The 11,443-nt window shown below is 39.0% G+C and overlaps 1 pseudogene; it reads right to left on the bottom strand.

Moving 5' to 3' along the window:
* Window positions 1–1,829: 1,829 nt before the first annotated feature.
* Window positions 1,830–9,720, bottom strand: LOC137252120 (T-complex protein 1 subunit eta-like; annotated as a pseudogene).
* Window positions 9,721–11,443: the final 1,723 nt, after the last annotated feature.

Genomic DNA, 11,443 nt, shown 5'->3' with positions numbered 1-11,443 from the left:
CCTGACATTTATTTTTTTTTTTTATTTAGTTGATGGTATTGGTACTGTCAGTTAAATTCATCAGCAATTATTTTTATTCAAAATATTTTTTTGTTATACATCTATTTTATAAATTTTGGTTAAAATTATTGATGAATTCGTTAAAATTAAATTGCTTTAAAAATCTTTGCAAACTTTACGAGATTGTTGAATATTATTTTAATTAGAGCATAAAAAGTTCAGATTAGTAACGTAGGAAAAAACTTAGAATTATTTCAGTTAAGTTCATCACAAATATTTATATTCAAAATACTTTTTTGTTCTACATATAGTTTATAAATTTTGGTTAAAAATTATTGAGAAATTCGTTGCAATTAAATTGCTTTAAAAATCTTTGCAAACTTTGTGCGATTGGTGAATATTTTTTTTTAATTAGAGCATGAAAAGCTTAGAATACGAACGAAAGAAAAAGCTTAGAATTATTAGATTCTTAGATACTTGTTAACCTAGATTATTTCAGTGTGTGTTGTTCGTTTGTTGTACAAATTCGTTGCATATTAATTTTCAGATAAAGAATACTCAAAGGTGCCGTGGCATCGTCTTGTTGGTCAATCGCTCGCCGCAATATCCATTGATGGGAATTGACATTCATTATAAGGTAGCGAAGGTACCGTCCTGCGCAAACACATCGCCAACCTGTGTTGACAAAAGATAAGCTGAACTCTAGAGGAAGAAATATTTTTAAAATTTTATGAAATCAAAATTATAGTTCTGCTAAAAAGGGGTAAAGTATTGTACGTTAAAGTATGGCAAAGTCACAGCGGCCTTGTCCTGGTGAAAATTAAGTTGAATAGGTCTCATTTTTCATTCTCAGAAACATTTACAAAGGTACCTCGTAAGATATTAAAAATCCTCAACGCTTTTTGCAATAACTTCAAAAAAAACTCACATTCAAACTGATGTCCTATCCCTACATCTGTTTAACATCTACATATCAATAGCTATCTTCACCACCAGAAGGAGTCACTATTGTTTCCTACACCATATGGTCGCCAAGCCTAAAGATTACCCACTGGAAGAAGCTACAGGCCTGCCAAAATACTGCCCTCAGAACCGCCGCGGGTTGTCTCCTTATGTCCCCAGAACCCCGTCTACATAATGAGGCAAGAATACTCCCAATAAGTGAAAAAAAATGAAATGCTAACCGAACAGTTTCTGTTGAATACCCAGGAACCTGGGCATCCCAACAGATATCTGATTGATGAGCCAACACCGCCCAGGGCCTTAAGGAGTCACCTCCGTAAGCACTATGAGGAAATACGGCACCTGAGAACTCAGCCGTATGAAGCAAGAAAACACAAGCAGGTCCTTGGTGAACTCCATAAACAGGCGTCGGACCTCTATGTCAGGAATTGCCCAGTGAATTCAATACTCAAGGACAATACCCTAAACTTGCAGAATAGGAACGCACGCTCCCTAGCCCCACTTCGATCTGGATAGTATAACAGGTTAAACTCTTACATATCCATAATCAACCCCGACATACAAAATGTCCCTGCTTGCAATATTTCCCCACATGACACCAACCATCTCTTCAATTGTAATGTGGAACCAACTCCTCTAACACCCCTCTCTTTATGGTCCACCCTTGTTGAAACAGCAAGTTCCTCGGACTTCCGTTAGAGGACATTGATGACAATTTGTGATTGGTCAGACCTATTGGATGGGGCGAAGCACTGCTACAACAACATCAAAAGGCACTCGAAGACGATGCCTCAAAACTAACAACCAAAAGCAATAATTATCATTTCACTGACACAAATTTTATAGTTTTTTCTTCCGTAGTTGGATGCAACCTTTTCATAATATTACTTAACAATTGAAGATTAGACATTTTTTTCAAGTTGTATTTTGACTTACCAGCAACAACAGAATCATTTTTATTGTACGCCGCATAATCATTATAGCATCATGTAACGAAGTTTCTTCCAAAAATTGTTCGGCACTGCGACGTAAAATCAATGTACATGTTCTAGCATTAACGCAACCTTTAAATAATTATAAACTATAAAAATAAAATGTATGTCAAACCCACTATCAAACCTTGGAAACCTTCACCACCAACTTGACGTTCTTCAAAGTAACCACATTGACCCAAAACACTTGAATTAATATTATTAGCTGTAGTCATAACAGCACCACCACAAGCTTTCATTGTACGTTTCCAATCTTCTTTTGGTACATGAACAGCACAGAACATATCACGATCTGCAAAATACAGTGTAGCAACATCACCAATTGGTAGTTTAGATAACACAACATTGGCGCCTTACTTAGCTAGTTTATTGTACAGAATGCGCCATTCAGCATCAACAATTTTCTGATAATTTTGAATATTATCAACACGTACTTCAGCACTATCACGCTCAGCCTTGAATTCCAATTCTTTTTTTTGACGTTGGGTTCATCAAAGAAAAGTACAGCGTCCACAACCATTTTAGAAAATAAATCTTTTTGTTGATTAATAAGTTTGGAGGTCATTGCTGTGGCAGCGCATTTTGCCAATAAAGAACGTTGTTGTTCCTTTGATTGGCGCTTCGACATGTACAGCCATGTCATTTTTGGTCATGCATAATTGTTATGCTTTACATATAGCTTTAATGATGATACGTACATGCACGCCTTCCTCACCATATGGCTTAACTTGTTTTAAGATTGCCCTCCTTAAAACACTACTGTAATGGTGCCATCGCCGACCTGATAAGAGAAAAATTTTTATTCCACACATTCTAATGTAACAAAAAACTTACCTCAGCATCTTGAGATTTGGTGATGTCGACTAGAGTTTTACGGCTGGATGCATAATACCCAATAGTTTCATAATGGTTGCACCATCATTTGAAATTGTGGCCCTACCACTGGAATCAACAATATGCTTGTCCATGCTGCGTGAACCCAATGTAGTGCGTACAGCGTACAGCGTCCACAATTGAATGCGAGGCATTGATGTTGGATATGAGTTGTGGTTTACCTTGAGAGCTATCGGTACCCAAACATTTTTTACACAAAAACTCATGCACCCAATACAAGTTCAGGACGTTCATATTTATCGACACGCTGTCCGGTGTGGCCCAAATGTTGGAAATATTCAGTTGGCACTGTTGAGAAAAAATATGAATCAATGAACACAAGTAAAAGTGAAAGATTTTTTTTACCATCTGTTGTTACTTTACACATTAGACATTGGAAACGACGACCAGCATCTACAAATTGCATATTAGCCTTGCAACGATTACATCTAATTAGACCCAATTCACCAAAATTTACAATTGGGGCTAATAATCACCTTCAACCGTGCGTGCCATTGGTGAGACGGTAAGTGTAATGGACAAAGCTGTTGTTTTTAATAAATCAGCTGTTGCAGGTATACAATACAAAGAGGACCTGCAAACGAGAAAGATCAATGTAATTGCCAAACAAAAAATTAATTTCGAATATCAATACCTAACGTAACGTGATGAGGAGTTACCCTGATCTTGTACCACATATTTTGTGGTCGCCAATGGTGGCAATAAATCTCGTTGATTAGTAATAAAAGCACCACCAGCGCTGATTTTCAATGATAACGCTTATCGGATTTGGCATCTGATCGGAATCTAAACGGCTTTGGGCTACCGTTGTGGCTGTTGATATATACCAGTACCAGTACCAGGTGCAGGTGGTTGCTGAAGAAAATAATACAAAAATAATCATCAGCAATATTTGAAATATATCAGTAGTATTAGCATATCTTGAACTAGATCTTAAAGATCGTAAATAAATAAATAATTATTATTACTATATAACCAGGACGTGCGGATATTGGGGGTTGACCCGGCATGGGGTGCTGACTGGGCATTGGCGCCTGTCCAGGTTGTGTTGGTGGCATCATTTGACCCATGTAACCACCTGGTGCATCTGGTTGTTGTAGAGGATAACCTGGCTGTTGAGGTTATGGAGGACAACCAGGTGGACCAGGTTGTGGTGGATAGCCCGACTGGCATTGGCAGATAGGTTGTTGCTGCTACTGTCGTGGCATTGCACAACCCGGTTGCTGTTGTGGTATATACTTTGGCATAACTGGATGTGGTGTCATTGCCCCACCTGGTCCAGTAGATGCGGGCGGCATACCTGAAGGACCATCCCAGCAAAAATCTAGAGACAGAAAATGGCTTTTCCCATATCGCTTCACATCCATTCATTCATTTTTATGTTTAGTTTTCCACGCACTTACCAAGCTATTAAAATGCTGATTTTGCAAGTATTATTAACACTTCTTTGGTATTTCTTGTTCAGTTTTATAATTGTACTTAATTTAATAATTATAATAAATTAGGTCCACGCTTGTCTGCTCAAAATTTACATCTCTACAGCAATGGCGGCTTCGCAGAATTGGTTCTAGATGCAAACACACGTTACAGCACCAAATTTAGAGATTGCTTTTGCTGATATTGTTGTGAATTATGTTTCTTTATGAAAAATGTACACTTTTCATTTTTATACAGACCTAAAACACTTTTTCTTCTATTTATTTGGAAATTTGCAACTTTTTGAATGCGGTACGTCTGCGGCGTTTCAAGCTGAAAACAAATAGCGGATTCGCAGAAAATTTGTTTGACGTATTTGAGGGTACATACCATGTAAGAAAAGGCAAGCATATATGAATCGGACATTTCAATTAGGCCATCTCATTCTTTCATACTAACAATTGTGGAACATACATACATACGTACATACATGTAAGGCGCGATAACCTCCGAAGAGATCTAAGGCCGAGCTTCTCTTCCAATTTGCGTCGTGCTCCTCTTGATTTTCCCTACAAATTGGCCGGACGGGACATACATGTTTTATGCCGACTCCGAACGGCATCTGCAAGGCAGACGAGTTTTCACTGAGAGCTTTTCATGGCAGAAATACACCCGGAGCGCTTGCCAAACACTGCCGAGGGGCGACCCCGCTTAGAAAAATTTTCTTCTAATTAAAAAACCTTATTTCTAAAATTTTGATGTTGCTTTGCCCGGGGTGCAAACCTAAAGCACGCTACCATCATACCACGGTGGCCGCCGATGGAATTGTGGAACAATGTGGGATATTTTGTTGTTGGTCGCCATTTTCGGTCACTAGCTTTTTGCTGGTTGTGACTAACCACAAATCACACACAGAAGATTGCGCATTCACGAGTTCAAAATTGCTTCGTTCTGCGCAACTACGTCACACTTGACTGCTTGAGCGAATGAAAGAAAGAGAGAGAAAAACAAGAGCTAAAGGAAAATGAAGTAAAAATTGCCTATAAAAAACAGCCGATCTTTTGTTTACATGCGCAATGCGCAATCTTGTGTGTGTGATTTTTGGTGACTAACTACAAATCACAAAACAAGATTACGCAATGCGCATGTAAACTTTAGATCAGCTGTTTTGATGACGTATGAATTGACCGTTTCCATTTAGCCGCGCTATGATGTACGTATATTGTGTGTGATTTGTGAAAGTTTTAATCAAATAATCATAGTAATAATGCATTGTATAGTATTTTGATATAACAAAAACAACAAGAAACCCAGTGAAAACATATGGATATTTTTCCATTTTCCGAAGGATGCAGTAGTGGCAAAGAAATAGCTTCTCATTCCAGTGAAAGTGACTTGCCTTCGAGAAAAGTACTTAGAGATTCTTTATTTGTATTAAATATGATTTTGACGATCTTTTTATAGATGAATCTACAATTTCCTTTTTGCCGGCTCAAGGCCAATAAAACAAATTCTGTTTTTTATATTATTCCCAATATATTTCAATCTCCGTCGGAGATCGTCTTCAGGGGCTACAACATAATTACAAAAGTTTTCTTTATATAAGACAGAACCTAAACAATTAAAAACATTTAAAAACATTTTTGCATACATACATTAATTATTTCCATCCGATACATAGCCTCCGGTTAGTTCGCCGTGCAGCTCAGGACTAATTTTAAGTGTGTCAAGTAAGTGTCTGTAAATATTTGAACAGTTTTCTGTGTCTGTTTTGTAGTTTAGTATCTTGTTTGTAGGTGTGTTTGCTACGTGAAGCATTTCCAAAGTAAATCTTTAGGAGTAATTGTTCCCTCCTCCAGTATGCTCACCGATTCAAAGTCATGTTGGTGGTCGCTCTCTGCACAGAGGTCCGCAAGTGCTGTTTTTTGTGTGCTGCCAAATGATCTGCATTTTATGTCAGATCGGTGCCCAGCTATTCTGATCTTTAATTTGTTTTTTGTTGTGCCCACATTTTCTTTCGCACAATTATCTTTTTCGTCTCCCGCACATGTAATTTTGTATATTGTGTTATTTTTGTCCATCGTGTCTACCTTGCTTTTCATGTTGCTGAAAAATATATTATTAGTATAAGCTGGTTTTTGTGCAATTCTGGTGTTCTCCTTGTTATAAATATTTGAAACTTGTGGTCGTCCAGAAAAACCTGGTATGTATACCACGGATTTATATTTTGTTCTACATTTTTCTCCACTCTTCGAGTATTTCACTTTTGGGTGTTCTTTAATCAATTTTTGTATTGAAGTGGGAGGGAAGTCATTCATTTCTAGTATCTTTGCTATACGTTTTTTATTGTCTGGATGAAACACCACATCGCTCGTGTCTAATACTCGTCCAATAAAGTTTTTGGCAGTGTTTATGATCATTACCCTCAGGTGTTTTGATGTATAATTAATAATTCGTCCTGAAGAAGTAGGTTTTTGATACCAGTCAAGTTTTATCTTATCCTTTTGCACACCAATATGTTTGCCATAGTAAAGGAGGACGAACTTAACAAAACATTGAAAATATTAAACTCGTACCACAAAGACATAAAGTTTACAATGGAGGTGGAGTCCGAAAATAGACTATCTTTTCTAGACACGTTGGTGTGCAAAAGGGACAATAAGATAAAACTTGACTGGTATCAGGACGAATTATTAATTATAAATCAAAACACCCGAGGAGAATGATCATAAGCTACTCCAGCGATGTGGTGTTTCACCCAGAAAATAAGAAACGTATAGCACAGATACTAGAAATGAATGACTTCCCTCCCACTTTAATATAAAAATTTATTAAAAAAACACCCAAAAGTGAAATACCCGAAGAGTGGAGAAAAATGTAGAACAAAATATAAATCCGTGGTATACATACCAGGTTTTTCTGAACGACTACAAGCTTCAAATATTTATAACAAGGAGAACCCCAGAATTGCACACAAACCAGCTTATACTAATAATACATTTTTCAGCAACATGAAAAGCAAGATAGACACGATGGACAAAACTAACATAATATATAAAATTACATGTATGGGAGACGAAAAAGATAATTGTGCGAAAGAATATGTGGGCACAACAAAAAACAAATTAAAGACCAGAATAGCTGGGCACCGATCTGACATAAAATGCAGATCATCTGGCAGCACACAAAAAACAGCAATTGCGGCCCACTGTGCAGAGAACGGCCACCAACCTGATTTTGAATCGGTGAGCATACTGAAGAGAGAAAACAATTACTCCAAAGATTTACTTTGGAAATGCTTCACATAGCAAACACACCGAAAACTGTTCACATATTTACAGACACTTACTTGACACACGTAAAATTAGTCCTAAGCCGCACGGCGAACTAAACGGAGGCTGTGTATCGGATGGAAATAATAAATGTATGTATGCAAAAATATTTTTAATTGTTTAAGTTCTGTCTTATAAAATAGAAAACTTTTGTAATTATGTTGTAGCCCCTGAAGACGAGCTCCGACGGAGATTGACATATTTTGGGAATAATATAAAAAACAGAATTTGTTTGACCTTGAGCTGGCAAAAAGTAAATTGTTGATTCTTTATTTTATTTTAAAAAATAACTAAATAAGTTTAATGTATATATTGAAACAAATAATCATATTATATAATTTTTTTTAATGTCAATATTTTTATCATAGATATCTTATAGGGTCAAAACACAATGCCTCTTACTCACAACTAATTTTTGATTTGGTATGTAAATTCATTAGTTGTGGCGGAGGAAATACGACGACCCAGTCGTTGTAACCTCTCTGCCGTATGGGTAAACTTTGGTCCACCGTAAAGTCCCTATCGAATCCGCCCAAGCACAATGACAAAATTTCCATCGCCTTTGGCGATAAAGTGCTGTCGGATGCGAAAAAATGCGCAAGCGCTTTCTGCCGACAATATATAATGCACTCTGCGGTTGACAAAGTTAGACGGAGGGCGAACAGACACGCACATAAACATAAATTCTGCGCGTTCCCAATTACCATCACCGCCAAAGAGGTTGGGGATGTCATCGATCAAGCTAAACCATCTAAAGCAGTGGGCCCAGACGGCATAGCCGTCAGATATACCCGCGGTAGGTATGCCTGTCGTAAGAGGCGACAAAAATACCAGATTCAAGGGGCTGGGTAGCGCAACCCTTCAGGTTGCCAGCGCAATATATAGCTTATCCAAACCCAATTGTCAACCTCACCTATCCGCGGCGAATCCTGTTTCACTAACAGAAGAGGCTCTGGCGACCCCAAGCTCCTCATGGAACTTGGGAGTGGAGAGGGAGGGAATGGCCTGAAGGTTTAATGTGGCCATAAATCGTTCCCGAGATGGTCGGGCTAGCACCTTAATTGTGCTGTGGTACCGGAGCGTACCGGGACTGTATCCGGCAAAGGACCATCACATCGATAACCCTCCCTAAAGCCTTCGGGGAGCAACCTTATCGCTACAACAACAACGACAACAACGGCATAGCCATGCCGATGCTTAAAAGCCTAGGAAAAGAGGGTTCCAAATATTTAGCACATGTCTTCAACCTGTCTGTGTCCACCTTTGTCATTCCCGAAAAATGGAAAATGGCCAAGGTGGTCCCGCTACTAAAGCCTGGGAAACCAGGTAAAACAGGAGAGTCATATCGCCCGATATGTCCCCTATCGTCAGTAGCCAAGACACTTGAAGCCATTTCGCTCCCCTATTTCAAAGCAAATTTGCAACTAGCCGGTCATCAGCATGGCTTTAGAATTTAAATTGCGATTTAAACAAAAACCCCCAACATAGAACAGTACTCTTTGCGCTAGACCTATCAAAAGCTTTTGATACGGTCAACCATGGCACGTTACTGCAAGACCTGGAAGGGTCTACCCTTCCCCCAAGTCTTAAAAGGTGGACCGCAATTTATCTGGGTTGCCGGCAGGCATCGGTACAATTTAGAAACGAAACATCAAAACCAAGAAGAATTAAACAAGGGTTGCCACAGGGTGCTGTCCTATCCCCACTTTTGTTTAACTTCTACATATGAAAGCTACCTTCGCCACCAGAAGGAGTTACTATCGTTTCCTACGCCGATGACTGCACAATGACTGCCCAGAGATCGATGAGCTTGGCAACAAAATAAACGGATACCTCCCTGATCTCTCCAGTTTTTACACCACGTGAAACCTGACATCACCGACTAAATCATCGCCGACTTTATTTACAACATGGATATCCCAAATGTCGACTATTTTGAGCATCCACGTCATTGGCACTACGCTACCGACTGCCTTACACCCCAAAATCTTGGGTATGACGTTCGATCAGGATCTATATTTTGGTGAGCATACAGCCGCAATTGTACCGAAAATCCAGAGCCGTAATAAAATCCTCAAATCTCTTGCTGCCAGTACTTGGGGAAAAGATAAAGAAACGCTCATTACCACTTACAAAGCAATTGGCCAGCCGATTGCATCATGCTACGAGCCTGCGATATGGTCGCCAAGCCTAAAGGCTACTCACTGGAAGAAGCTACAGGCCTGCCAAAATACTGCCCTCAGATCCGCCACGAGTTGTCTTCTTATGTCCCCTGAACACCATCTACATAATGAGGCGAGAATACTCCCCATCTGGGAGAGAAATGAAATGCTAACCAAACAGTTCCTGTTGAATACCCAGAAACCTGGGCATCCCAACAGACATCTGATTGATGAGCCAAAACCGCCCAGGGGCTTAAGAAGTCATCTCCGTAAGCATTATGAGGAAATACGGCACCTGAGAACACAGCCGTATGAAGCCAAAAAACACAAGCAGGTCCTCAGTGAACTCCACAAACAGGCGTCGGACCTCTATGTCAGGAATTGCCCGGTGAATCCTGTACTGAAAGAAAAATACCCTAACTTGCAGAAGAGGAACGCACACTCCCTAGGGAAACGCGAGTCACTCTAGCTCAACTTCGATCTGGATACTGTAACAGGTTAAACTTTTACCTATCCAGAATCAACCCCGACATACAAAATGTATGCCCTGCTTGCAATGTGTCCCCACAAGACACCAACCATTTCTTCCATTATAATGTGGAACAACGCCTCTAACACCCCTCTCATTATGGTCCTCCCCTGTTGAAACAGTAAGTTTCCTTGGACTCCCGTTAGAGGATATTAATGACAATTTGCGATCGGTCACACCTATTGGATGGGGCGGAGCACTGCTACAACAACAACAACAACATGTATTGTTTCACGCTTCTCCCAATAGTCGGCTGAATAATGTTCAGGCAGCTCTTCCCGTCGTATAACTCCGTCGTCTTCGACCAAAATATCTTGTTAGGGATCGCAAATGGCATCAGAGCTTGACCGCCACGTAACTCATTCTGTAAAATATCCGAAACTGCACCAGCCAAAACTTCAATTGCCGGACGTAGAATAATATTTTATTTAGCATAAAGGGTAGTAGTGCAGTTTATGGTACCCACCAAAATTTGGGTCAAAATTTGCGAGTGAGGTATCAAAACAAGCGTATTCACGTCTAGATTACGAATACGAGAGCGGAAGTAAATTTTTTTTACCCGTTTAAAAGTTATCCGCGAAAAACAGGTATGTATGATACATATTGTTCTCGCACGGTTACAATCTTTTAAGCGCACATATCACTTTACTTTTTATATTCAGTATATTAACATAATCTAACTTGCACGAGTTACGAAAAAATTATATTAAATTTCACTAATTTACTTATAAGGATTAATACAAAGGGGTGGCGGCTTAACATAAATTTAAATAAACATACAATTACACTGTTTTTGTAATTTACTGAAAATTTTGAAATTTAATATATTAAAAGAGAAGAGAATACGTCTTCAAATTATCGAAATAAAGAGATGCTGGCAAATATTTGGAATTTTAATTTTGATTAGGCGCAGTCTTTTCTCCTCTTCTCTTCCTTTCCCTTTCCGTCTCTTCTCTTCCCTACTATTTTCTTCTTTGCTCTTCCCTTTCCTTCTCTTCTCCGCCCTTTCCTACGCTTCTTTTCCCTTTCCTTCTCTCCTCTCCTCCTATCCTCCCTTACTTTCCATCTCTTCTCTCTCTTATCTTATCTTCTCTCTCTTCTCTTCTCTTCTCTTCTCTTCTCTTCTCTTCTCTTCTCTTCTCTTCTCTTCTCTTC

Source organism: Eurosta solidaginis, chromosome 5, assembly GCF_040869045.1.
Source record: "Eurosta solidaginis isolate ZX-2024a chromosome 5, ASM4086904v1, whole genome shotgun sequence".
NCBI lineage: Eukaryota > Metazoa > Arthropoda > Insecta > Diptera > Tephritidae > Eurosta > Eurosta solidaginis.
Note: the sequence above shows the minus strand (reverse complement) of the source record. Positions and strands in the feature narration are given on the sequence as shown.